Genomic DNA, 25,147 nt, shown 5'->3' on the forward strand with positions numbered 1-25,147 from the left:
AAAAGCTGTTTTTGAAATAATTTTGCAAAATAGTGGAATTTTGATAATATATTACGAGATAAGTTGGAATAAAACTATTTAAAAAGTCAAGCATCAATTTGACAGTAAATAAAGCAAACAATAGAATATTCTTTTATTTTCTTTTTCAGGAAGAAACACCCTTTGTATGGTAGCATGTGCATTATTTTTTTTTTACCAAAACTGCATTTTTTCTACTTTTATTGATCAAATGGACAATTCTGTCAGGAAAAACAAGATTCAGCTCAGACAGTAAGTAATATTTTTGTAAAATTATGTCAGAAGATGCAGATTTTATATTGGCAGGTCAGACCGGAAGCAGTGTCGTCATCTCTGCACGGTATCTTAATAATAAGAACCCCTCCCTTTCTCTCCATTCACTCCTGTGCAGTGTTTTATACTGAAAGGTAAAGATGCGAATTCACATTGCGCCTCGTGCACCAGTGAGCGGGTCCTCGTGCAGGCAGGCTGTCCCCTCAGCCTGTGTGAACACCTCCATGTGATGTGATCCCTTCATTCAGCAGCCGCTGACCGTGTGTGCAGGTGAGACACCCGTGTCGCCTGTTGCTCCTCTCTACCTGTCTGTGCTGTGTTGTGTCTGTGCTGTCTGTCTGCCACGGTCGCTGCCTCTAAGAACTGTTGCATGGAGGACTTAGTGTGGATTCATGTGAGGATGAACGAAAACAGGGCAGGTTTTTTTTTTTAATGCGCTGTTTGTTTTCTGCATTTTGCATCCTGGTTTTCCTCTCAGTTGGATGGGATGAAGCTTTGATTGACAGGTAGGCTGGTGCGTGGTGTTTTCACGGGAAAATCCCTCCAGACGCCCTTTGAAAGAAATGTATTTCTTTTGATTTTGGTTGTAAAAAATGTAGCACGACATGTTTCACTCTAATAAACATGCATTGTAAGCGTATGGAGCCACGGAACAATTCGGCGTGTTAAGATTCCACAGCAGACATTTATTTTCATGCGAAATACCAACTTTATTCCTCATTCAGCTGCAGTTTCTTTCCACCTTTTCAGTAAAAACGCGCCGCGGAGGGCGGGAGCGACCACTGCGAACTGTTAATAAAAGTTATAATACTACAGCAATGAACCCTGCAGGGTGTGTTCAGCGTGAGCCGACACATTAATTTGATTATTCGGATTAAGAATCGGTGTCTGATTTAATAAAAGCCAAACTGCTGCTCCCTGCTTTCTATGAATACATCCATATATCACATTTTCACAGTGGGTTTTGCGTGACGTCTCTAATTCCGAGGCGTACCGGGGCCACAGCTGAAGCATCGTTTGGTTTATTGGTCTGGAAACGCTGATAACATTACGTCTGTTGTTGAAGCAAATAGCTGTGTTATCTGCTGCTGTTTGCGCAGGTCATAGAGACAACAGCAGGCTGTGTTTGCACAGGCATGTCTGTCATATGAGAGCAGAGCTGTAAATGCATCAAATTCATGCGGCATTTAAAAAGCTGTGTTATGACAGAGGGGGGTTTCCAAACATGGGGGAACAGCTGGAGTCCCTGCAGAGCTCAGGTACAGTCAGGGTGTTTTTTAAAAATCTTTTTTTCCCCATGAATTTCAAGGCAGTAACCACACTCCTCTCAGACGAGGAAAAGCCAGCTACAGTCAGGCAATTCTGTCTGATTTGCATTCGGACAAACTCATTTAAATATCTCACTTTAATGATGCATTAGTTTGTCAGGCACATAATGAGTGCTCTGACCCAGAAAGGTTCAAGAAATGTCTTTTTTTCTTCTGATTTTTTGACGTATGATTATTACAAATGTTTCTAAGCATGTGTGCAGACTCCTTGTGCAAATTTTAAGATATTGGAAGAGCTGTGGATTGTTTCAAGGTGCCGATATTCAGGTTGTTTAATCAATTCCTTGTTTGGTCTTGAAACAGTCAGAAGTCATTAGCTTTACACTCAAATTTATGTCTTTAAATGCGCAGTTTTGTCTGGAAAATATCCAAAGCGTAAAGTTTCAACATGCAACCCTTAAACTAGGAAGCATTTTACATTTATTTTAGTGTAAAACTCGGAAACATATTCCGAGTAATTCCCAATTAGCATTCAACAACTGGTCTCACTGACATCTGTCAGCATGCAAAACAGCTGTAGGACATGATTTGTGCTGGATTGATTGTTTTCAGGTTTGGCTATTTATACTTGGTTCTATAATAGTTTCCCAACAGATTGGCAGCCTTAATGTATGTTATTTTATACCAAGAGGCTCTATTTCTATTTACTTTGTGTTACGAAAGATGCACAATCTCAATTATGTTGAACAAAATAAGAAGAGATAGAAACTATTGCACTTCACACCAATTTTTTTAAGCAGTTCGATACATATTAGTATGGAAGCCATGAAGGATCTTACTCTAACATTATTATGATACTGTTCATCTTGATAATGAAAGCCAATAATGAAAACAGCATCAAGATACAACAATAATTGATTCTGCACTGACACATGATCCATCACAGCATCTGATTAACTGGAGAAAGGTGAAGTGCAGGATGACTGTCATTAGTGCCACCAGGAGGGGCCATGAAGCAGCGAGGCACTAGAGCGGAAACATGTCCTGAATTTTGTATTATGTTATAATGAAAGTATTGATATTTTGCCCATTTAATATGATTTAGTGTCATTCCAGTGTTTTGTCTCATCTCTAAAAGGTCAGAGTGAGAGGAGACATGATTAGCATTAGTGTCCTATTCGTCTTCTCTGGATGACAATGATGACAGCAGTATCATCATCATCAGCGTAAGTGCAGGTTGAAAAAACATTAAACTGAATGTTTCTTTTAAGTATGAAGTCCAATCATTAGTTTGCTTTTCTGTGATTAATTAAGTGCTGCAGTCAAGTCACCAAGTCAGAGTCTTGTAGCCTAGCAGAATCAAGTCTGAGTCAAATTCCAAGTCCAAGTCTTTATTATTAGTTCTCTTAAGGAGGAGTGCTGTTTCACTCCAAATAATTAACTGTCTGGCTTCTCAGTAACAGTGTGGGACCTTTTGGTTGTGTACTTTTATTTTTTAATATCAAATTCTGTGTCTGCAGACTTAAATTGTTAACAAGGTTTCAGTGCTGTGCTGAATGTAGATGCATCACTCTCGATGGGGGGAATGCATTCGTTGAGTCTGTTGTAATGGGATCATAAGGGTGTTAAATGTTGCAAAGAAAAAAAAACAGCAGTATATTTACATATCCACATTGTGCAAGTACAAAAAGTTCATGAGTACATGCAAAGTTTGCGAATTGCACAGTCAAAAAAATTATGGAGGTAAATGGGGCCGATTTATAAAACACAGCTACTACTTGAAATCTGAACTCCTGCAAATCTTTTGTGCTACAACAGCTGATCAGAGTGAAGTAGGGCTCGGCGACAAATCAAAAAATAATCAAAACCAACATTTAGAGCTTCTGACCAGCATAAAAAGTCATTTTCCCCAGAAAACATTTTTATTCTAGCTGTTTTCAATCCCAGTGTTTCAACAAACAATCTCTAATCGTTCATCTGTGCATGTTCATTCAGTTACTTGTTTCAAAATTATACAAATATTTACAGAATTGATTGAGATGAGAGTGGGACAATTGTGCATTAATTTAATTGAGGTAAAAGATTCAACTGTAACTGTGAGGGGGCTGAGAAGATCCTTCACTGACAAAAAAAAAAATGAACTGACCGGCAGAGATTCATTCACCTGGAAATTACGAGACAAATCCACTGTATCCATGTGTGGCTTCCCTGGACTCGGTGACTCTACTAGCTTTTGTCATTACAGGAATATGAAGGAGCTCAGATTATCAGATAACTTGTGAACTTTTTTGCCGATCATTTTAGTTGAGCTGTAGACTGTACTCGTGGCTAGCACTGCCCCAAACACAATTGGCTTCATCAGACAGGAGTGGCATTTGATGGGAACTCCCCCCTTCTCTCACAACATTTGAATTTTAGAGCTCACCAACAGAGCAAGTTCCCAGGGAGGCACAAATTAAGCAATGAACCTAAAACATTCTGGTGAATCAGTATATACAAAACTCTTTTTTTTTCTTTTTTTCTCTGCATTGTTAACTGGACACACAAGCAATAAATCATTCTGTAATATAACCAACACTACTGTCAACCTATAAACTATTCTTTCCTCTAGGCCAGGCCTACATGTTATGATGAAATGAGATTAATTGATGCATGAATTGATCAAAATAGTATATCTTTATATAACTATTACAATCACATTTGAATATTGATTGATTTAACGTCAAGCCATGTTGATGTGTAATATAATCATCATTTATTACATTAAATACAATCAGAGAAAGAAACAAAGCGCTGCAGAACAAGAGGCCTGGTATGAACAATAATATAAAATAAATATGAATCCTCTCTTCTATAAATCTCACACTAAGTAAAGTGTAGAAATGTAAATAAGACCAAATCTCTGGCACAACCACTGAAATATGTCAACATGTGGAGTTCACATTTGTATAAAATGAAAAAGAAACACTGTGTGAACATTGATATTTAATGTTTAAAAATCTCACTGATGTCTCACCACTAACAAAACACAAAATAAAGTGCAGAATATGAATAAAAATAGTTTTGGCTTAACCACTGAGATATAGAAATGTGTGGATTGGACTCTTCAAATGCACCTCCAAGCTTTTTTTTTTTTAATTGCAGCCATTGTGATTTGAAAATTGCATTCTATTACAATGCGATGTCGGTTTAAATTTGATTAATTGTTCAGCCCTACTCATTGATACAGAAAAAAAAAGGCAAAGGTCAAGCCAAATCACAATCCTAGAAATGATTCAGACTTCAATCTGAGTCCTCGACTCAAGTACTACAGCACTGCATTATTCACAAAAACTTCAAATTTCCAAAGACAGAACATTTTCTGTCCAGGTTCAGATTTGATGCATTAACTGACTGCAGCACCTGATTAAGGTATTCTGCTCCAGCACCTCCACAGTCTGTGGGGATGTTTTGTTCCTTCAACCACTCCTGTAACAGTGCCAAAGCCTGTCCTGTGCTCCCGTCTGTGTTTACCTCTGAAATGTGGTCGACACATCATTCATTCAGCTCCCTGAGTCTTTCACCTTGAGCTGTTTCTGAGCTGCTCTTCTTTTATTTTCTCTGCTGCTGATTGTTCAGCCGTTACCCAGGAATCTGAATCTTTATCCCTTTCAGTTAACGTTAGATATGAAAAACATCCTCTGTGTTTGCAGATTCAGAAGCCAAGGTTTTAGCCACAGTGTCAACAGGTTGAAGAGAAACTTGTTGGACTGCTCTCCGCTGTAGTGTAACTGAGTTTAAAGCTGTTTATAGTTTGACAGTTTTTACATCAGGATAAATGTAACACATACTAGAGAGATAGTTTTTTCCCCATCTTTGTCGTTTTTAACAACCTCCTGCTGCTGTACAGATCAGGCAGATTTATCTTCTCCCTCAGAAATATCTCATCCTAATGAGGACATGATTTACTATTAATTAGTGAACAATCTCTTCAGATTATTTCCAGTGATCTCGCCTCATACCCAGTAATCCTCTGCACTGACGAGCTGCTGATTTTAGAGCTGCACTGATTGATTCTGTGTCTTTTTGCACTTTTTGTCAGTTAAGAAACGTGAAACATGACACATATTTAATCACCTCAGGAAGTTGTTATGATTAAAGTCTTCTTAGAGGAATATCTGTCTTTTAAGCTGGTAAAGCCACAGTTTTTTCTTCATCTAGCTGCTGATTTTTTCCCACTCACGCTGAGTGTTGGAGACGGACTGTGTCTGTTTCATGGGAGGAGAGAACAGCTTGATATGGACTTTAGTTTTTAAGCCTGGAGTTTTGTCTTTTGGTTGTTGCAATCTTGTATATTTGTGGTCAGAGGGGGCTGTGTTTAAGAGAAGTGAGACATTCTGCATCTACATTTCACTAACACTGAAATTTTAAAGTGGATGCTAATTTTGTGAGCAAAATGGGACAGTGATGCTAAGTCGCTGCAATCTACCACACACTATCATTTGACCCACTTTAGATGAATAGCTTTTGCAGATTTTAAGTATATGTTAAGTTGTGTTCCGCCACCAATGAAAAAAACATTTATGGGATGATTCACATTTAAAGTCATTCCAAATTTAAAAATGTGCTTATATTGTGATATGTGAAAATATAATCACTAACTGCTTTTTGCTTAATCTTGTTTGAAACAATCATTTTACATGATCTGAAGTCAGTGTACTTACTTGATAATACCTCCAAAATTTCCTCTTTAAGCTTATTAATCAAGTTAACACATCATCTGTTCAAGTTTATTTATGCAGCTTGACAGAGTAATTCTGTTATAGCGCTGCCACCTGGATAATCAGATACCAGATAAAGCAGTTTTGGCCTTAAACAACTGGTTTAGCTGGATTTGGCCTAAATTTATGTTCTTCCACCCAGTGAGATCTTGATAGGCCATACCACCTCTTGTAACACCTCAGAATTAAATAAACATCATGAAATGTACCTCATGATCAGGTGTCTGCAACCTTTACTTTCATAGCCATTTTGCCTCAGCTCACCAGAATTAAAGTCATTCCAGAGCCACGAAACCTGCTTTAACTTCACAATAAAAACTCAAAGTGTACACAATTCTTTACATTAAAGTTCAGATCTAATGATTATTTTTCTAAACAAGAAGTTTTTTGAATTAATGTAATTGTACATGTGATGTTGTAGCTTTTTTACTTTAAAAAATGCAAAGATTTAAAAATTGAAATAATAAAAGAAAAAATAATGATCTTAAATTGTTTAAAAAGGAAAAAATGAAAAAAGAAATTGGAAATTCCAAAAAATTTTAAAAGTTTACTTTTATTTTTATTTTTATTTTTTGAAATTTCAAAAGATTTGCAAAATTGGGAAAAAAAATGAAATTACAAAAATGTCAAGTTTATTTATTTCCCTTTTATTTAGAAAATATATAAAAGTTTCAAACAATTTTTAAATATCATAAATTAGCAGAAAATTTCTGTTGAATATGGCATTTAATGAATTTGCAAAATTTGCAAATTTCTGAGAGAATACCTAAATTTGTTAAAATTTATTAATTATATTGCTCAACTATTCATTTTTGAATCCATCCACAGAATTTAAATCTTTTTTTTTTTTTTTCCAAGATTTGTTATTTGTAGATATAGTTTTCTTATCAGGGTGTGAAATTTGAGGATAGGCACAGATGCATGGAAAGTTGGTTGGCTGTTGATGTTGTCGGAGGTGAAGTAGAGCAGTGGCAGGCTTTTATTGCAAGAGGTGATGCAGATTTAGTTCAACAAAATGTTAACCCATGATTTATTTTGTGTCTTTTGTAGAGCCGGTCGATTATAGCCTGTCACCGATTAATCAACATCGGCCAAAGTAGCCGATTATAAAAAATTTTTGCCCCGCAGAGATTCTGTCGCTCCTGCTCCTGTGTGTTAATTAATATAAGGCTACTACACAGAATCTCACTTCATAACTCCATGCAGGATTAACCTGGGCTTATCAATTCACAAGTTACTGTTTTGGTTGAAATAATTTTTGAAAATGTTTCATTGTATTTTGTTGTAATTGTATTTATTGCATGTTTTGAAAGCAGCTACATTGTTATTTAAAATCTAGTTTAGTCCCATGCATTAAATGGAAGATGGAACTTTTCAATAGCTTGTAATAATTTGTGTTCATAAACAGTATTTATCCTGTGTATATCAATGAATTTATTATATATGTCAGCCGATATATCGGATATCAGCCGATATATCGAATATCGGCCTATATATCAGATATCGGCTTCTTTTTGCCCCCAATATCGGTATCAACATCGGCCCCAAAAATCCCATATCGGTCGGGCTCTAGTCTTCTGTCATCAATACCCTCTGTAAGAAAAGTAGAAATTCTTTATTTCAATCAAATTTATTTAAGCTACAAGGAGCCAAATCAGTCAAAGAGCCGCATTAGGCTCCAGATAAATACCGGACTGCTAAACTAGCGTTCTCTGAAACCATGACTTAAAGGGCAACTCCGTTTTTTTGACACCTGGACCTTATTTATAGGTGTGTGCATGCTCATATACTCACTCAGACAAACATCATGCAGCTCGGAGTCCTTCAGAAGTTATTTGGATCCAACCGATTTTAGCCGCACCTAGCGGGGGCCACGGCGAGGGAGCTTCAGCGCGGGACATAATCTCTGCAAAATCGCTCATTTCAGCTATATTTTTTCATCCATCGCTATCCATCTTTATCACAAACACACTCCTCTTCTGTTGCCATAGGCGAACACTGTCCACAAGCGCATCACCAGTTTGCATTGAGTCGTGGACGTGCTCTTGTTTGTTGTTCTCGAGCCAGCTCTTCGTCTCTCTCCCTCTGCATCCTTCTTTCATGGAGCTCCTCGTCCGTGTACTCAGGCTCAAACCGGTAAGGACAACCATCAAACTCGAAGTCGTAGTCTGAAGACGGTAGACGAGCTGACTTTATGATAACACTGGCGATGGATGAAAAAATGTAGCTGAAATGAGCGATTTTGCAGAGATTATGTCCCGCGCTGAAGCTCCCTTGCCGTGGCCCCCGCTAAGTGCGGCTAAAATCGGTTGGATCTAAATAACTTCTGAAGGACTCCGAGCTGCACAATGTTTGTCTGAGTGAGTATATGAGCATGCACACACCTATAAATAAGGTCCAGGTGTCAAAAAAACAGAGTTGCCCTTTAAAGGCGGGACACATCTCCAGAATGATTCAGCTGCCCTGTCACAGCACCACATCAGGTTTCCACTCAAGTCAATGTGTCACTCACACTGGATCCGCTCCGTTGCAGTCTGGCTGCTTCCCTGCTCCGGCAGGTTGCATCAGATAATGCAAGCCTCCTACATTTTCCAGATGACAGAGCTGTGACATGTCAGTCTACAAAAAGGAGATCAAGTAAGACAGGAAGTCGTGCATGGAAACCACCTAAAACCACCCAGTGACTTTCAAAATCAAACAAACAATGACTGAGAGAACACAGTTTACACGGAGGAGAGTCAGATCTGAGACGCATCTGTATCCCTGACGTCACACATATCTACACGTATAACATGCTCTATCAGTGTTGGCATTGTGTGCGGTTATTCTGAGACAGCTTGATGATTCACTAATGTCCAGTGATTCCTGGTTAATGCAAGCATTTGTATTTTTCAGGAGTTTCAGTCTGGTTGTTCCCTTTGTTTCATACAGCACCTGTAAAGGTGAAACTTATCTACCCATGTTTCGTAAGATTCACTCGACACAGCTGCAATGGAGCAGGGAAGGGTTGGTCATGGATTTGGTGTGATTGTCTGTTAGACTGAAATCTTCCTCAGTATTGACTGCCCTGCAGCAGGAAGTTAACTTCACTGATCCGTTTCATCCACTGGTCTGTGGTGATGTGGTTGGCTGCTGTCATCAGTCTGATTAGCTGTGTGCCTAGCTCATAGGTGATAACTCTGTTTGTTACAAAGAGATGTTACCTTGTGCTTAATAAATGAGCTGTCTGTGAGTTTGTTAAAGTGAAATGAGCCTCTTAAAGCTAATTTTCCATTGTGATGGCAGCATTAGTGAAGTCTTTACTGTGATGTGCCAAAACAACAAAATGGTATGTGTTACAAAAAAAAAAAAAAAAAAAAAGCGGAAATAATGGATCAAAAACGCATCATGATAGATGTGTCAATACTGTCAGCTCTAATTGTGATATTTCCTAATGTGCACAGCAGGCTGGGGAGCAGGAGGCTTTAAGATATCGCTGCATGCATAATCCTGTATAAAATCAAAAGCTTCAATAAAACCCTTTTTATGAAGACATTCAGTGTTTTTCAGCACAGCCTAAGGGTTTCTGTGTCTGATGCTTGGTTATGCTTGATGGTGACATCTCTGTGTAACGTTAAGTAATCTTCCTGAGGAATACATTTTGAACAACAGGCTACAGCTGATGTGTTTTTTTTTCCTCCATTCTACTTGTGTAAGATAACTTCTGTTGTATCTGGCTGTATGGTTTTTCAGGAAAGAAACATTTAAAGAGGGGGTATTACACTTACCCATATTATAAACATGTATATTAAGTGACAGTGCTGGATGTTGACACTAAATGTGCAGAATTTCAAACCTCTCCATATGCTGTAGAAATCTTTGAATCTGTTTGTAAAATGATCAAAACAATCTGTTCCAAAAAATAGCACAAGATCTTCACGAGACTAGCTGAGCTAGTTCATGACAAGTTGGAGGAGAGGGCCTCAAAAGAGACACCAGCTAAAATATATTTCAGACAAAGGCTGAAACAAGGGTTTTTAAGACGTTAGTCTGAGAAAAAAGGGGAATATTTGGGGATTTGAATCATGTATAGCTTCTGCAGGGTACCAGAGAAAGTATAGAGCTGAAAAGAATCCCACAGTACCCCCTCTTTAAGGATGTGCAAACATTACATCACTTTAGGCAAGAAATACAAATGTAGGCACTGTGTTTCTGGTGTAACAGAAGACACTCTGGATCATTATTTGGGTTGTGGATCTTTGCATTATTCAGGAAAATCAATCGAACAGGCAGATTTTTATACCTTCACAGTAAATGTTTGGTTACTGTAGCTGGATTTTTTTTTATTGTTTATAGATACACTGAGCTTTTAAAATTGGGTTAACACATTAAGCATTAGACTCTCAAAGAATAGACTTGTTAAGTAAAAAGAAAACCACAGCCACTGATGGATATTTCCTCTAACTGATTTTACGGTGTGAAACAGGTCTGACCTGGTGGATTCACAGATTTCAGCTGCACCTTTTATCCTGTTAGCTGATCCACAGAATGTAATCCTTCATTCTCCCAGGTGAGGTGACCTGACCTCCCATTACTGAACCTGTATGAAGGTGAGGCAGCTTTCCTGAGAGGTTTAAGAGGTGACAGGCCTCACCTTGTTAATCATCCTGCAGAAAAAGAACTAAATAATGAAAAGGGTTCAGAGCAGAGGGACCACACCAGAGTCTCTCACCAGCAGACTAATGAGAGTGATTGGAGTGCCTCAGTGCACAGGGTAAACAGTCTGATTGCAAACAATTTCAGGGTGAATAGGAAGCATCTATTTTCCTATTAAAGCTGTCAGTCAGTCACTTACTACACACAGAGAGACAGAAAGCACCAGTGAGTGAATCAGACCTGTCCACTGTTCATTGATCAGGTTGTGTCAGTTGGTTATGTGAGGTATGTTGTAGGAAATCAGTGCCACAGACTTTCTGACTCCAGATGATCCTGATAATATTGTAAGGCTCGAACTTATTATTATTCAATTGATTAACTTTATTTATTTATTCAATTATTCATTCATTCATTCATTCATTTTGTAATCCATTTATTTATTTATCTATTTATTGATTTGTTTATTTATTTATTTATTGGACATAAAGAAAACATTTTTCTTCCAAATTCCCTTTATACAAAAACTATTTTTGAGAATGACAGTGACAAAACAGTGTAACAATAGTGCACACACAGATAGCAGGCCATTCCTTGAATGTCCCTTAGCTCTTGATTTAAAAGTCAAAATTAAACTACACCATAGGATCTCTACAGCATAAAAATGTCACAGGTGAGGTTTGATTTCAAAGGTCTGTCACGATGGCACAAGTATGTTTGACCTCACTTAGTGACTGTTTTTACAGGAATCACAGAAAGAAATAGTGGATTAATAGAGCTTTCATGTGTTACTCTAATGGCTGGTAAATATGTCAGTAAGAGCTGCTTGTCAATTCTTCATTTTCCTAAAATCAGATGTGGACTTCTGAAAAAAGTTTGGAAATGCCTGGCTTAAGCTGATCAAGTTTTACAAAGAGAAAGTGCAACCCAAATAAAACTAAATCCTAAACTTTGATGTAGCCCAGTGTCAGGAATGAATGATATGGGATAAAAGAGATTAGGGGGCAACTTAATAAAAATGTGTCCTCAAATGCGTTGATTTATCAGTTTTTATGGATTTTATGGATTTGTTGTTGAAGTCCCATGAAGTTTATCTTACCATAATAGTTTTCCATGATACATAAACACTCCTCTCTACAAAACACTTGTTCTCACCTGAGCCATGCACCTGTTAATAAAAATAATAATAATAATAATAATAATAATAATAATAATCTTTTGTATACCACTTTTCAATACATGTAACAAAGTGCTTCACAATGTACAGTAAAAAATGAACAGCAGACAGTAAAAACCAATAAAAACAAATCAGACAAGCAGCCATGCAATAAGGTAAATCAGTAGAAGCAAAAACAATGAAATGCAGGTAGAATAAGATAAAAATAAAAGATTTTCTTTAAAAATAAGACTTCAATTGAGAAATAGAAAAGGGACTGACTGTGTCTGAACTTCTCGGCAGGCTTTTCAGAAATCTAGGGGCTCTCACTGAGAAAGCTCTGCTGCCATTGGTCTAGAATCTAGATCTTGGAACAGCCAGTAGAGCCCTGCCAGAGGATCTCAGACTGCGTGGGGGTACATATGGGGTTAAAAGCTTGGAAGTATAGTGAAGTGCAAGTCCGTGCTGTGCCTTAAATGTGAGTAAAAGAATCTTAAAACCAGTCCTTAAAGCAACAGGCAGCTAGTGTAGGTCTGCTAAAACTGGAGTTTCATGTAATCTGATTTTCCATATCTAAGCCTGTACAAGTGTGTCCATAATCTAACACTGTGAATATTCAAACTTCCACAAGATGCTAACTCAGCTACCGTTAAAGAAGCTAACATTAATCATTCACTCAAAGTTCAATAAAAGTTACCCATGTTTAGTCTTTCTTTGTGGTTTTGTTTTCCACAGGAATGAAAATTCTGCACATTTTTCAGACAGCTCACTAAAAAATGCAAATTACAGATCTTTTTTTAAATACCTCTGCAACCTTTTCATTTCTCCTCATAGTGCTTGTGTCCAGGTGTTCTCTGTTTCACCCTGAGCTGTGAAGCTTGAGTAGTGGATTTTCAAAGTCTGTAGAGTCCTGAGTCAGGGAGACTCATATAAACTTTTTATCTTTTTTATTTTAGGGAAGTGAGTGTCATAGATGCTTTTTGTTTCAGGAATACCTCGAGCACCCCTGTATGACCTCTGGATTGCACTAAGGAGAAGTAATCCTCCTCCTCTGATGGATCTTGTTCTGCTCACTCCAGCCCATCCTGGGCAATCTGGCCGAGTTATATTCTCACATCCACCAAACAAGTGAACACACATCAACACACATTTCATCTTCCTGTCCGTTAGGTTTGATTTTCCCTCAGAGTTTAATTACACACTCTCCTTGTTTCTAGAGATGTCTGAAGATTTGAATGTGACAGTTACAAATACTGTTAGATGTACATTTATCTGGAGACGGCTCTTTTAACCTCTACACAGTATGTAATTATGGCTGGAAGTCCTTTTCCATTATGATATTCATAGAATAATGACAGACTACACCGAGGTATGAGTGATGGGGCTTGACTTGATTTCAGAGAGCACAAGAAATTCTGTTATTAGTTTAATTGAACACCCAGGTGAAATGTCTCATTTCTTTAACCATTTGTTCTCTGCCTGAGCCAACTATCTTTAACTTATCCTTCAGCCATGTAGATTTTTATCGTCTCATTTAGTTATCTTGTCTCAGTTTAGTTTGTTTTTTGTTTGATAATTTGCATTTAAGCGAAACAGCCAAAAGTAACTCCTCCTTACCTCATGCCATCCCAGAATACAGTCTTGAATCAACCTCATTTTTTCAGTATTTTTCATCCTAATCTTGGTTAAAGTTTTCGCTTATTCAGTAAATGAAAACAAACCATCCCAGTCCTTTATTTGCTATCCACAAAGTCTGATGATCTTACCTGCCCCTTCAGAGCTCCTCTTTATGAAATCCTGTCATGGATTTACTCTAACAAGTATGAACCTCTGGGATGTGATGATCTTGGCTCATATGCCCATCCAGTCATTACACAACAGGATCATTAGTCATAACGTGCTGTTATAGAAGGCCCATGTGTCTGCAGCCTTAGCCGCTTGCACAACTGCCACAAGTCGGCCAATTAGATAATTGCGCCTTGAAAGTGAGGCAGGTGCAGAGAATCATATGTCCAGGGAACATCCTGGAAAACTCCTGTCACTAAGAAAACAACAGGAAAAACAAACTTTTCTGCAGAAGAAATGAACAATTTATCAGACGAATACAGAATGAACAGCCGTTGTCAGCTCTTCATTTGTCAGAGATTGGCTTGAGTTTGGCTAAAGATCTCAGATGGGGAACAGACGGGACGGGTGTGGTATTTCCGAGCACTCAGTTTCAAAAATAAAGTTAGCAGCCTGAAAGTGGCTTGGGAAGGATTCAGTTCATACCCATAGTAATGCCAGTAAACTAAAGAATTTTTTCGTAACTCTTTCATGTAAAATAATATGCAGAATAGTTTTACTCTAAATAAATCAGGAGTATATGTCTACAAATTCTGAAAAAGGACATGAAATTGTAGAATATTGTCAGATGATAAACAACCGGTAACCCTGAGGGGTAGCTTATTAAGTAAAGAAAACAAATGAATAGACCTTTAACATGTTTACATTTACAAAAGGTTAATCTCCAATTCTGCTCTTCAAACCAATCAATCACTCAATCTAACTTTATTTATAGAGCATTTTTTCATACAAACGAAATGTAGCACAAAGTGCTTTACATGTCCAAAACAGCCCTTACCCATTCTCTACCCACCCACCAACCAACCCGCACACACACGCTCAAAGATACTGTGATTTTAAACAGGAAACGTATCTTATCATGGCACACGGTGTAGAACAAAGGGACGGGTTAGAAGACGCTCATTTGGATTTAAAGAGACACACACCAAACGGACCATTTAGTAACAGACCGTTTGAGACGGTTTGGATTCTCCTCTGGGCCCTGTTCTACGAAGCAGGATTACTGCATAGTGAGGTAGCTTTGAGGATAGGTTTCGGATTCCCTGTTCTACGACACGGGATCACTTCTCAGCGAGGCGAGTCTCCATGGCAACATACACAGAACGGCTAACCTGCTCCGGGGCAGGTTAGGTTCCAGATTGAACTCGCGGATTATAAAAACCCCACTCACTGACCAATGAGCCCTCACGAGAAAATGGCTTGTCCGTTCTTAGAGGATCCTGTGGACATCGGAGCCCGCATTGTCCAAGGAGCACTCCAGCATGCGAGAGTTTTCAGGGACCGCACCGACCCACTCTCTTTTTTGGATGACCACCTTTATGAAAGGTACCAGTTTTCCAGGGAGGGGTTGGTAGTACATGACACTTTCTAAAGGTAGTTAAAGGGAATGAAGAACTCTCATTGCTGTAATAAGATCTTCAACACTTCTGTTCCATGACAATATTTTATTGCCCGTATTTAAATTGTGACAGGAATTCATGTAGGGCTCATGTGGGCTACATATCACACAAAAAATGTAAACATGATAGGAATGAACAAATGAATAAATTAATCTAAGAAATAAATCAGATATGTTGCATGTTACAGTAAAAGTGCATGGTGAACAGTGCTATTTCAGGATGATAATGGCACAAAAGATTTTTCTTGCACTACACTTACACATTAAGGCTGTCAGCAATTTTCTGCCAGCACTCCTTCCGTGCTTAAGCAGCGGCGACGGTGTTGCTTTTAACGCTAATTACACGTTTCAGCTCGTCATACTTCCTCATGATCACCTCCTGCTCCTCCTGTGTGAAGTATGCGCTCCTTCTCTCCCCGGCCTGCTCTGACGCTCCAGGCTGCTCCATGTGCGCGATTGGTCAGATGCAGCGGGCTCCGCCTTATATGTGTGCGCGCGCTCATTGCCAAGCTGGATCCACTTATGAGGTTGATAACCAGCGTCGTAAAACCGTGTAGTGAGACCGCCAGCTACTGCGCTCAGTTCAGCGAGGTAGCTCCAAGGCTATCTCGCTAGACTGAACTTGCTTCGTAGAACAAGGCCCTCAACTCAACTCAACTCAACTTTATTTATAGAGCACTTTAAAACAGCCTCAGCTGAAAACAAAGTGCTGTACATAAAAGTAGTGCAGACATAAACGAGTAAATAAAACATTAAAACAAAGGTGCACATAGTAAAATAAATTGTGACATTGTTCTAAAAATAATTAAAACAATGAAACAATTAATTAAAAACTAAAACTAAAACAAACTGTAAAAACACTAAAACACGAGCAGAGTCTCAAGGTGGGTTAAAAGCCAAAGAATAAAAATGGGTTTTAAGACTTGTTTTAAAAGCGGACAGTGAGGGGGCTCGTCTTATGTGGAGGGGCAGCTCGTTCCACAATTTGGGTGCAGCTACTGAGAAAGCCCTTTCCCCTCTGAGCTTACGCTTCGACCTCTGTACCTCCAGGAGCAGCAGATCAGCTGACCTGAGGCACCGAGAAGGAGCGTGGGGATGGAGGAGCTCAGAGAGGTACACGGGGGCCAGACCATTTAAAGATTTAAAAACAAATAAAAGAATCTTAAAACGGACTCTAAAATGCACAGGCAGCCAGTGGAGGGAGGCCAGGATGGGAGTAATGTGCTCCCTCTTACGTGCTCCAGTTAGAAGCCGAGCGGCTGCGTTCTGCACTAACTGGAGACGTGCAAGGGAGCCCTGACTGACTCCCAGGTACAGTGCGTTACAGTAATCCAGCCGAGATGTAATAAAAGCGTGGATTACTGTAATAAAGTGCTGCTGTGCGAGAAAAGGCTTCACTTTAGCTAGCTGCCTGATGTGAAAGAAGCTGGACTTCACCACTGAGCTAATCTGACGATCCAATTTAAAATCACTGTCCATCTTAAAACCCAAGTTTGACACTGTTGGCTTTAAATAGTCTGCCAAAGGGCCCAAGTCAACTGGAGGGGGGTCACACGGGCCACTGGGACCAAACACCATTACTTCTGTTTTTTTCTCGTTAAAATTTAAAAAGTTCAAAGACATCCAGGCCTTGATGTCCTCAAGACATGCCAGAAGTGGTGTGACAGAGAAAGTGTCACTCTTTTTCAACGGCACATATATCTGACTATCGTCAGCGTAACAATGAAAAGAGATGCCATGCTTTCTGAGAATAGAGCCCAGCGGCAGTAAATACAAAGAAAAGAGCAGGGGCCCTAAAATCGACCCCTGTGGTACCCCATACGGCAGAGGGGCAGGGCTGGACTGTGAGTTACCAAGTTTTACACTCATGCTCCTATCAGCCAGATATGATTTAAACCACAGCAATGCTGTACCACCAATACCTACTAAATGGCTTAGCCGAGCCACTAGGGTATCGTGGTCCACAGTGTCAAAAGCTGCAGTTAGGTCCAACAGAACGAGAATGACAAAGTGACCAGAGTCATTAGCAAGAAGGATGTCATTAAAAACTCTTAATAAAGCTGACTCGGTGCTATGAAGAGTTTTAAAACCAGACTGAAAGACCTCTAAGACCTCATGCTCATCCAGAAAGGACTTCAACTGAAAGTGAACAACCTTCTCTAGGATTTTAGAGATGAAGGGAAGCTTGGAAATAGGCCTAAAATTGGCAAGCTCACTGTGATCAAGGCCAGGTTTCTTAAGAAGAGGCTGCACCACAGCATGTTTAAAGCTTAGGGGAACAACCCCAGAAGACAGACTGCTGTTAATGATAGCCAGAACTGACTGCCCTATACTAGGGAAAACCTCTTTGAATAGTCTGGGAGAGACAACATCGTGGGGGGACCCAGATGGCTTAATATGGCCAACCAGATCTTCTAAGAACGACAAAGACACAGGCTCAAACTCATTAAGAGCTGCAGAACAAGGAACAGGGTCAGAGGGATCAGATGCAGGAGCTATGATAAGAGTCCTTGCAGTAGCAACCTTATCAATAAAAAAGTGCAGGAAGCTATTACACAAGTCAGGAGATGCCTCCAAGCTGACAGGTTGTGGGGCATTAAGAACAGTGTCAATGGTTTTAAATAACACACGTGGGTTATGATGATTGGTCTCAATGAGGTTCGAAAGGTAAACTCTTTTGGTTTCTTTAACAGTGTTCTGGTAGCAGCGCCAACTATCCCTTAAGATTTGAAAAGAAACCTGCAGCTTGTTCTTCTTCCACCTTCGCTCGGCTCTGCGGCACTCTCGTCTAGCTGCTCGGGTCTCTTCATTAAACCAGGGCTCAGATTTAGCCTTTGGCTGCACAGTTTTTATTGGAGCCACAGAGTCCAGTATGGTTCGACAGGACAAGTAAAGCCAGGAGTTGAGCTCCTCTGTGTTAACAGAAGCAGGACAGACACAGAGCTGATCAAAAGCCGCAGCGAACCGACCGGCAGTTAAAGAGTTTAGAATCCGACGTCTTTGAACAGGAGCGCCAGATTTAACACCTGCACAGGAAAAAGCGACTTCGAACAAGACAGGCATATGATCAGAGATCACATCGTCACAGATCTCCAGATTTGATACAGTTAAGCCAAAAGAAAGGACAAGGTCCAAAGTGTGTCCGTGTTCATGTGTGGGACCGGACACCCACTGCACCAAATTAAATGAGTCAACAAGGCTTAAAAAGTCCTTCACCAACGGCTTATCGGGGCAACACACATGAAGATTAAAATCCCCAAGAAACAGGGCACGGTTGTACTGAGGCATGATTTCAGCCAAGAGACCAGAGAAGTCATTGATGAAGTCCTTGTTGTACTTAGGAGGTCGGTAAATGACAGCGCACAGCACGGGATCGGAGCGACCCACCTCAGAGATTTACCTCAAAGCTTGAGAATGAGGAGGAATAAGTGCGCTGTTTGCATTTAAAGTCATTTTTAAAAACTGTCGCCGTGCCTCCACCGCGACCCGACGCCCGCTGGGAGTTAAAATAAGAACAGTCGGCGGGTAAAAGCTCGACCAGAGCGCTGCACTCACCGGTACCGATCCAAGTTTCTGTCACACAGAGGAAATCCAGGGCACGGGAGGTGAAGAAATCCCTCAGGATAAAAGTTTTGTTCGCCAGAGATCTGGCGTTTACCAAGCCGATCCTGGTGGGGGCTGGGGCGCGTGGTCCGGATCTTGGAGCCCGAGGCAGCGTCCTCAGGAGCCGGTAGTTTATCCCGCGCTGAGCGAGCAGAAGAGAGCAGAGGCGGCGGGGCAGGACTACCTCAAGTGAACCAGTGACAGGTACCAGGCAGACGTCTATGGGATCGAGAAAGCGCCGGGGCACAGAGAAAGGGGGAATAATCCAAGTTTTGTCCGCGAGACAAACGAAGAATCCAACAGGCGGAGCTTCAGCTTTACCAGCCGACCACCGCGTCTGCCGCAGCGATGGAGACGTTTCCGCCGGGAAGGTAGGGCCGAGGCCCGGTACAGGTAAGGCGGGATCCCCGCCAAGAGCGGGGGCAGAGTATTCTGTCCACCTTGGACAAACACTCCTAAATCTCTTACATTGTGTCGAAGAGACAATAGAGACTGGCGATCGTATACCAACAGAGACTCGGTTTGTTCAGTGCCAAAGGTTAGAAATAACATAAACAGAAAGACAGAGCATTTTAGGAGCAGCAGACGTAGCAGACGGCTTGCCAAACACACCGGCGTCATCTTGAAACATCACCTGGTGCCTGATTCATAAAATATTTTGACGAACACATGGTGAGGACTTTTCTTTAAGATCACTAGGACTGTGTTGAATGATTGAAAATGATATGATAAGTCCCTTTAAAAGTCAAAATAAGCTGCACTGTTGTTGATATTAAAAATGCAAGTTTCCAGACCTTCAGATTCCTGATTAGAAATGACCAAAGGTTCAAATTCTGTTTCAAAGAGCCTGAAAAAATGTGTTTGTCCCCGTCTTTCCATCTCCAGATGACTTGTTCAGTCTGGAAATGCCAGAGTCTGAAAAGCACCATAAAGTATTCTTGTTCTACCTTTGACCTAAAGTCAGGGACCTTCTTGATTTGCATCCCTAAACTGCGGTCGGCAGGTGGATGCAGCCAAAAGATGCCAATCAAGAAGATGATTGGACAATGATGCGTCCAAAGTTCAGATCTGTTATAGACACAGTTTGGTTTACAAAATTGAAAAAAAAAGAAAGAAAAGTCCAAATAACTGCACAGTGCACCCAGCTGCTGCTGTGACTAGGCATGAAGTGCCAGAAACTCATGAGTAATACGTGTGCACAGGAGTCCCAGTGGATGTTCACACCTCCATCAGTCTGCACCATGGAATCATTAAAAACAATAAAATCTTTAAACTGTGTGAGGTAAGCTCTGCCATCGCTCTGTTGCTTCTTTAATTACTCTCAGAAGAGTTGTTCTCTGTCTCTGATTGGGACGTTGCAGTCTTTCTCCCATGCCTGCCTTGATTCATTAGGCGCTGTAATTGACTGGAACATATCAATGAAGAACAGTGGCAGGTTTTATAACCCAGGAAAGACAATCTTTGAAATACTGGAAGAGAGGAATTGAACTCTTGAGAAGGCGTTCTAGCAGAACCTCTGACCTGACGCTGGAGATTTCTCAGCTGCAAACGCTGCTTGAGATTCTGTGTAGGAACAGCATTTCCATCCTACCTCATAGAAACTAAGAGCATTACACAAATTCCTGAGTGAACAGGCTCCACTGTAACCCTCCTGTATTCTGTTAACGCTGTAATAAACTCTGGATGATGGAAGATGTCAGATGCTCAGGCATGGTTCAGTTTAAAGACAGTGCAGTGTAAGACTGTAGTTCAGGAGGTTGTGAAGATTTGTGTCTCTCGAGGAGGAATGAAAAGAACAGAGCGTTCACTTTCTCTCTCAAATTAAGAAAGACCTTTTCAGCAGGCACAGCTCAGCTTCCTTTAATGTTTAATATCAAATGCAGAGAGAGACAACTGAGGGAGCGCTGGGTGGAGGTCAGGCTTCCTCATACTGGGCTGGGATTTCAGGATTTCCCTGCTGCATCCCTTCTGCGTGGAAGAGTCTCAGGGCCAAGCTTAAAGGGGAAAAACCAGAGGAGAGATCTAGTTTGCATTTCAAAAAATGAAGTCCAAATGTCAGGCATTAGATCTACATTTTATAATTAGTGCTGGGTATGAAAAAAAGTGCACTATAACTTTAGATTTATTTCGCATTTATTTCGCAAAACATCCGAAAGTGGCCATGAAAATTTTGAGATCATTACACCAGGTATGGAAAAGCTGGTCCAGAGGAAGGAGTATTTCTTGAACATTAAGTCAGGTTTCAGAACTTGAACCAAAGCAAAACACGTCTTTAATTTTCTTAATTGAAGAGAAGAAACATGAATTGTCCAAACTATTACTCTGGATTTTATCGCAACAAGCACATGAAAAGGAGAGAACACAGGATGGCCCTGCCAACATGTAGAAGCTGCCCGTGCTGAATCGATTAAGACTCCTTAGAAGCTCTGCCAGAAGCTGGTGTCCAGTTATGCATCACATTTGCAGCTGCTTAAAGCAGAAAGGTGCTCTTCTACACACTTAAGCTGCTTTTCAAGAAAGGGTTAAATCCCTCAGAGACTACTTCGGACATTAAAAACTTCATTTCATATTTAAACTAGAGAAAACAAGTGCCAATATAAATTGCGTCAAGCTAGATGTTATTGTTTGATTTGTTTATTGCAAACAGCAGAAAATTATTTCATTTTTGCTTATGAACCTAACTTGCAATGGGGGTTGAATAATTGTTTGTGCAACTGTATATGCGGAAACACTCAACAGCCACTTGATTACGAACACCTGCTGATCAACTGCTCGTTATCGCAAATCTCTCATCAGCCAATCACATGGCAGCAATTCAATGCATTAAGTCATGTAGACATGATGAAGACGAGCTGCTGCAATTTAATCTGAGCATCAGAGTCTCCAGATAGCAGCAGTTCTGTGGGCCAAAATGCCTTGTTGATGCCAGAGGTCAGAGGAGAATGGACAGACTGGTTGGAGCTGATAGAAAGGCAACAGTAACTCAAATAACCACTGGTTACAACTGAGGTCTGCAGAAGAGCATCTCTGAACGCACAACACGTCCAACCTTGAGGCAGATGGGCTACAGCAGCAGAAGACCACACCAGGTGACCCTCCTATCAGCTAGGAACAGGAAACTGAGAATTCACACAGGCTCACCAAAACTGGACAACAGAAGATTAGAAAAACGTTACCTGGTCTGATGAGTCTGGATTTCTGCTCCACATTCAGATGGTAGGGTCAGAATTTGGCGTCAACAACATGAAAGCATGGATCCATCCTGCCTTGTATCAATGGTTCAGACTGCTGCTGCTGCTGGTGTAATGGTGTGGGGGATATTTTCTTGGCTCACTTTGGGCCCCTTAGTACCAACTGAGCATGGTTTAAAGTCCACATCTTACCTGAGTATTGTTGCTGACCATGTCCATCCCTTTATGAGCACAGTGTACCCATCTTCTGATGGCTACTTCCAGCAGGATAACGCTCCATGTCATAAAGCTGGAATCATCTCAGACTGCTTTCTTCAACATGACAACGAGTTCCCTGTACTCAAATGTCCTCCACAGTCCCCAGATCTCAATCCAATAGAGCACCTTTGGGATGTGGTGGAACGGGAGATTCTCATCATGGATGTTCAGCCGACAAATCTGCAGCAACTGTGTGATGCTATCATGTCAGTATGGACCAAACTCTCTGAGGAATGTTTTCTGCACCGATTTGAATCTATGCCAGCTTTAAGGTACCATCTTTGTGACTCTTGCACTGTGCTTTAGTATAACAGGCCTTTTCTCTCTGCTAACTCTGCCATTCATAGTGAAATCAAACGTTCAGTGGATGTTTTTCATCCCAAAGTCAGTCAATATGTTACATAACCGAGAAGGCAACACAGTATTGCATCAACTAACCTTCAAAACCCAAACAGATAATACTCTTTCCATCATATTTGAACGGTGTTGTGGGAAATTATTAAAGATATTTCTGTTTACACGCTCCGTGGATCCACTTTCAGATATTATTTGCATTGTGCTGCATCTCTCTCCGATGAATAAACCTAAGCTAACATGTTTTATGAGGTAGTTCCAGTGAACAACAATGAAGCAGTGTTATGTCAGCAGATCAGGTCTTTTTATAAACAAGGTGCAGCATAAAGCCTAATTTCATACAACAACAGGTTTTTCCTCTCGTGGCAGAGCAGCAGCTGGATAAACAGCTTGAAGTAGGAAAACAGATGATCCCTCGCCTCTCTCCTTCATCATATGCTGGTGTGAGACACATTATGCTGCCGTGTGCCTGGACAGAGAAATGTATGAGCGGTAGACCACCGTTCAGGGTCTGTGTGTGTTTCCTGGAACGTGGTGGAGAAAGACAGCAGGGCAGCTGAACTTCTCATTCTCGCCAAGGTCTCAGAAAAATCTTTTCAGCCTTTCATTCAGATAAAATATTTATATACGGATCAGTTTGTGCTCAGCCTACAAAACAGATCACCTTGAGGCCAGAAAAAAAGTGAGAAAAAAGTCATATTTTGTAGAAGTGATATCAACATGTTGAGAGTACTTTAAGTTGGTTATTTTCTTTACTGTTTTTTTTCTGCTTATCGATTAATTTTGACTTTTATTTAGTGTACTAAACAGTTTCTATGGTAACCAGCATTGTTTTCACATCATCAAGTTACCCATTGCAGAAGCTGTTGCTGATGCTTCAGTCCTTTCCTGTAATGCCTGAATGGCAGCCCACAAAATCAAAACAAAGTCATCAATGGTCTCATTTGGCAACGAGCAATGAAAGAAAAACAGTAAAGTAGTAAAAACTAGAGAAGTTGCATTTCCTTGCAGCAAATGCGTTGAAATGCTGAAGCTGGAAAAGTTTGAATAAAAGTGGAAAAAGCTGAAAATGTAAAATAAAGGAAAGAAAAAATGGTAAGAGAAATGAGGCACAGACAATGAGTGGATAAAGAAAGTGGATACAGTGGAAATGTTAATCAGCCTATAAAAGTTAAAATAAAAAGATAAAGAGAGAGAAACCAAACAGTGAAATCTTAAAAATGTAGAAGAAAGCAGAAATCTATGACTAATGTGTAAATGGGATGAAGAGAATAGGACCAGTTTAATGTGTGAACAGAGTCTCTAGTCAAAGTCTGCAAAAGGTAGAAGCAGTTGAAGTTGAAGGAGTTGCAGGGGATCAGAAGATTACTTCAGTCTCTGTTTTTGATGGTGAAATGTTTTAAATAAAGTTTAATCATTTAAAAGTTAAAAAAAGGGGGTTATGATGTGAAGTAGAGCTGAAAATGTGGAATGGAGAGAAGAAGTAGAAGAAATAGGGGAAAAAACAGTACAGAGATTAATGCAGCACTAGTAATAGAAGAAAAACCAGCAGTTTGAGAATTATAAGGTGTGGGAAAAAGCTGTATGAATAGTGGAGCATGTAGATTAAGACAAAGGGGGAGGTATGGTATTATAAGTAACTGAAGTACATGTGTGTCTTTGTTCCTGGATGTTTTGATTACTTAGTATAAACAGCTGTGTGTGATGAAAGGATGTCATGTTTGAATCCTCTGTCGCTTTGTCTCTGTTTTTGATGGTAAAATATTTGTGTGTGTGTGTGTGTGAGTTAATCATTCAAAAGTAAAGAGGGTAGAGATGTGAAGCCTACAGCATTTTGTGATATAAGTAGAAGAAGATGCAGTAAAAAGGAGCTGTGGATCCATACAGGGGTGAGAAGATTGATGGAGGACTTTAGAAATGGTGCCAAAGTCTTTAAAATGCCCAAACAGTGCAAACTGGTGTGTCCTGTGTGTGTGTGGTAGACTGTATCTACATGTCCTGTGACACCCAGCAGAGATCAGCTGTTGCCATGGTGATCACTACTTAAATCATAACGAGTAACAGATGTTAGGAACCCTACTCCTTCAACAGAAAGCTCTGGGATTTCTGCTGGGACACCCTCTGAATCTTCTGTCACAATTTAGTAACAGAGTGAGATTGGTAAAAAGCGAGCACATCCTATGAAAGCCAAAGCTTTGGGGAACATGTCAGTACAATTTTTGTACAGATAGACGTAAAAGAGAGAGGACAGTGGCAATTTCAAAAAGGGCCTCGAAATGGTTCTGACCAGAAATGTTCGATCAAAGTCCCATAGTATTACATAGGAGCAAAAGCCAAGTTAGGTCGACAGTTGGCTGCATACTGTCCAAATGGTACAATCTTTTGCTTAA

The 25,147-nt window shown here is 40.2% G+C and overlaps 1 protein-coding gene across 2 annotated transcripts in view; it reads left to right on the forward strand.

Annotated features, from left to right (window-relative positions):
• The first annotated feature begins 414 nt into the window (after positions 1 to 414).
• The window catches only part of lrrc3b (leucine rich repeat containing 3B), a 55,636-nt gene continuing 30,903 nt past the window's right edge, over positions 415 to 25,147 (forward strand). The window contains exon 1 of one of the 2 annotated variants that reach the window (XM_074687333.1): positions 415 to 561. The gene's annotated coding sequence lies outside the window, so the exon portion shown is untranslated. Of the gene's footprint in view, positions 562 to 674; positions 798 to 25,147 lie in introns of those variants that run through there. The other variant, XM_074687334.1, reaches the window with a different exon arrangement.

This window comes from Halichoeres trimaculatus, unplaced genomic scaffold (genome assembly GCF_033239565.1).
Source record: "Halichoeres trimaculatus isolate MK-OKI-2021-1 unplaced genomic scaffold, fHalTri1.1 fHalTri1_scaffold_14, whole genome shotgun sequence".
In the NCBI taxonomy this organism is placed as follows: domain Eukaryota; kingdom Metazoa; phylum Chordata; class Actinopteri; order Labriformes; family Labridae; genus Halichoeres; species Halichoeres trimaculatus.